Source organism: Babylonia areolata, chromosome 4, assembly GCF_041734735.1.
Source record: "Babylonia areolata isolate BAREFJ2019XMU chromosome 4, ASM4173473v1, whole genome shotgun sequence".
NCBI lineage: Eukaryota > Metazoa > Mollusca > Gastropoda > Neogastropoda > Buccinidae > Babylonia > Babylonia areolata.
In genome coordinates, this window is record NC_134879.1 from 45,338,658 (window position 1) to 45,342,745 (window position 4,088).

The following is a 4,088-nucleotide window of genomic DNA, read 5'->3' on the forward strand; positions in this document are numbered from 1 at the left end:
TTGTTTCTGTTTCTGGCGCACAGGCAAACTGTCCCTCGTGGGTTCACTGGCGGCAGAAGATAGCGCACGTGAGCCTCGCGAACCTGCATTTTGCCGAGTCCCACTGGTGTTCAGTGATCATGATACTAACCTAGAGTCCAAACTCAGTGCTTAGTTAATCCGAGCTCTAAACTAAACGTCAGCCCCAAACCCTGAGTCACCGTTTCAAACAAAATCACCGCTATCCTGAGTCTGCCTTCTGATGAAGTGGTCAAAGTAAGTGCCTGCACTACAATGACAAACTGGCTTTAACAAATCCACCTGGAAGCACCAAACACACGTCCGGAAGTTCCTATCCTATGCAGTTTCCTCCAATGTTCCGTGTTGCAGCCTGGTCCTGTCTCACAATGTCATTATTCTGCGAATACGCAAACACCGCAAACCATCCGAACGTCGGATGGAAGTATGACGGATCACAAACACAAATCATGCACTCTGCATACACGAGTATCGTTGTCATCTGGAAGTATCGCGGGTTGTTTTATTCCACATGAACATACTCACCATGAGAATCAGGATTCCCCGTGTCTTATTAAAGAAAACATGGCCACATACCTTGCGACTGGTCTGGTTTAGTTTTGAGAGAGAGACAGGGACAGATGGTGTGTATGTGTGTGTGTGTGTGTGTGTGTTTGTGTGTGTGTGAAAGAGAGACAGAGACAGAGAGAGAATGCTGGGATGAATCAGGGTTATGCACATGACATGCATGAACATCAAGAAGCACAAAGCAAATAAGCAAAAAGTGCGTAATGGTGCAAACTACAGACGGCACACATGAGACAGGGTGTGAAGCGAGACAGACAGAGAGATGCAGAGAGAGAGAGGCATAATAATCTATCTGTACATACGGAGGCACACAGTAGATAAAGAGAACTTTAAATGAAACATACACATTTATAAACATGTATGCCCAATCACATTTATATCACTGATTTCTCGTCCGTACGTGTACTCAATTAAGTCAGGAGTAAACTTTTGCCGAAAACATTCTATTCATACTTAAGTGCATGCAGATTTTTGTGTATAGTCTGACTGCTCTTAACATTTCGACAGCGGGGAGAACCCTGTGGCCCTTCCGTCTATGAAAAGGCCCGCCCTCCACACTGTGGAGCCACAGGGGACACTACTCTGCTGGAGAGGCCACGCCTCCTTTTGTTTCAGCAAAGTCACACGAAATGTGATTTCTGTTGTGTGAAGGACCATCCAGTTCTCTGGAATTTTGTTGCCTTTATTTCTTTATGTTCACTAATCGCCTCACGTCAGAAAGTGGAATCGCTTTGTGTGTGTGTGTGTGACACATCAAAGAGGGACCGATTCACGTATTGCATGCTTGTCAGAGGGAGCTGCCTCACGAGTCGCACGTCAAAAAGTGGAATCACTTTGTGTGTGACACATCAAAGAGGGACCGATTCACGTATTGCATGCTTGTTAGAGGGAGCCGCCTCACGAGTTGCACGTCAAAAAGTGGAATCACTTTATGTGTGACACATCAAAGAGGGACCGATTCACGTATTGCACGCTTGTCAGAGGGAACTGCATCACGAGTCGCACGTCAAAAAGTGGAATCACTTTGTGTGTGACACATCAAAGAAGGATCGATTCACGTATTGCATGCTTGTCAGAGGGAGCTGCATCACGAGTTGCACGTCAAAGATTATCAACTTACACACACACACACACACACACACACACACACACACACACACACACACACACACACACACTCACTCACACACACACACACACACACACACACACACACACACACATATATATATATATGTATAAGACTGGCACATGTGAGGGAAAAAACCCAAACGTTTGTCATCGCGATTGTTAAATTCTGTAATTAGACAAACGATTTTAACGATGACATATCCCAGTGAAGTTAATTCACGAACAGCATTGGGCAGGTTGATGTACGCGCATTCCTTTCTGGATAAAGTACAGACAGGTTCCTTAATTCACACACACGTGCTTTTTCGTTCGTACATAGAAAGCAATATTGTCAATCATATAAGTGAGGGGAAAATATCGAAACGAAACCATACACGCATATCTCCACGAAACATAAATGATACGAGACACAAAGCAATAGTGGGTCCGATCGATGAAAGTAGAATCCTGATACAAAGCAGAGGGCGATGGTGACAGCTGTGGGTAGCTTATTACAACACGACATCGATATTATCTCCAGGAACAGGTACAACTCGGAGGAGGGGGGAGGGGGAACTTGAAAAGAAATGTCCCATGTCCTTCAAAACTCCAAACCTGTTATCTTGTCGATCGCAGGAAACAGTGTTGAAAGTTACTAAACCGTGGTGATTGTATCGCCGTGTTCATCAACAATATGAACAGTAATCTTCTTTGCACTCACTGCACTATTCCGATAAACATGGAAACTGCGCGCAAATTGAGCATGTCTACTGTCTTGACCGGGTTGAAATCAATAATCCAGATATTATTTCCACCATGTCTCAATCGTAATTTTCAAAAGCGGTAATGACAAAATTGCTGCAGTGGTAGGCCCTATTTTCTTTTCCCCTCTTTCTTTCTTTCTTTTTTTTTTCTCCAGAAATGCTGAGTTTTTTTAATCCGCGATTTTCTTCTGTTTCTTTGTTCGAATCCCCAGTTCGCGTAATTTGCAACATTCATGGACATGACCAAGAAAAAAGTCTTGGCTCTGGTTCAAAGATCGCTAATTCCATGTGCATTATTACACTCTCTTTCACGGAAAGCATGGGTAGACAGCGGGTTCGCAAAATGCTAGCCAAATGAATGATCTGAACTGCATGCACTTAAAAACAAACAAACAAATAAAAAGAAAACAACTAAAGAATATGTCATCTGTCCAAAATGAACTGCCGAAAAGGAAACCTTTGGGGCCTTTGGCCAAGTTTTGTGGAATGGTATTCAAGTCAATTAAAAAAAAAGTACGCATATCAAGCACTCTCCTTTCAGCAGATGGAAAATTCAGCAATGACAACAATGTTAAGCAACACGTGAAATACCGAACAACTTGATTACCAACTGCCAACAACTGAACCTCAAGAGAATTACAAAGCATTGTAGTAAAAGTTGCAAATGTCTGGCGGATAATACAATTAATTCATCTCAGTTTTATGACGAAGCAAAAACCGCAAATGAATTAGTACACTCAATTATACTATCAGTTAGTATATGATTTCTGATATAACTTTCAAATCAAAATAAAAATCCCAGAGAGAGAGAGAGAGAGAGGGAGAGGGAGAGAGAGGGTGAAGGCGGGTGAACAGACAGAAATAAAAGAGAGAGGCAGATACAGAATCATCACGAATTTTCATGCAATTCTAAGAGGCCACTAGTCGATAACATCGCAGACAGCCATAATACAGAGAAGCGACAAAAGCGCAGCTGAATCACACATGTTAATCAAACAGCGAAAATCGATTATTTATTTTTACTTCAAACGCTTTTATCCCCGTGTATTAATAAGCGATAAACGAAAAGCTACGAACTACGAGCAACGTGCAGTTAAAAAAAAAATCTAATCATCGTGAAACTAACACTCAACAGTTAACATTCCAAACCTGCATACACAGCCACAATGCCGTCACAGCTGATGGGTCCTAAGAAAAACAATACCCCGAGCCACATAAGCAGTCAGAAGCTTCAAAGCACTAGTTTAGCCTCAGTGTCCACATGACCAAAGCAACGCCGCCAGCCACGATCAAACCTACAAGCATCACCGATCAATGTAGCGGCAGTTGCCAATCCACGCCGACTTCGATCTGTCGGAGTGACCACCTCACTGAACAAACTCCAGTGCCGGAACGTGTGTCAGCTCCAGTCACAGAGATCTTGTCATCTGCTGGCCCATGTCAGGTCTCCCAGCAATTTAAATGGACAGCACATGACATTAACTCACCGCACAGTGACGGGGGGGAAGTCGGGGGTTGTCGAAGGCGGTAGGGTGGGGGGGTTTCTTCCAAAGAAGCTGTAAAGTTAATCCCACGCAACTTCGAGCACTACGATAGCGCGTGCCACCAGCGCGCGCTGCCGACACAACA

The 4,088-nt window shown here is 43.7% G+C and overlaps 1 protein-coding gene across 2 annotated transcripts in view; it reads right to left on the minus strand.

Annotated features, from left to right (window-relative positions):
* LOC143281709 (neurexin-1-like) overlaps nt 1-3,858 on the minus strand; it is a 102,729-nt gene extending 98,871 nt beyond the window's left edge. For both annotated transcript variants that reach the window (XM_076586973.1, XM_076586971.1), the window contains exon 1: nt 3,759-3,858. The gene's annotated coding sequence lies outside the window, so the exon portion shown is untranslated. The remainder of the gene's footprint in view (nt 1-3,758) is intronic.
* Nucleotides 3,859-4,088: the final 230 nt, after the last annotated feature.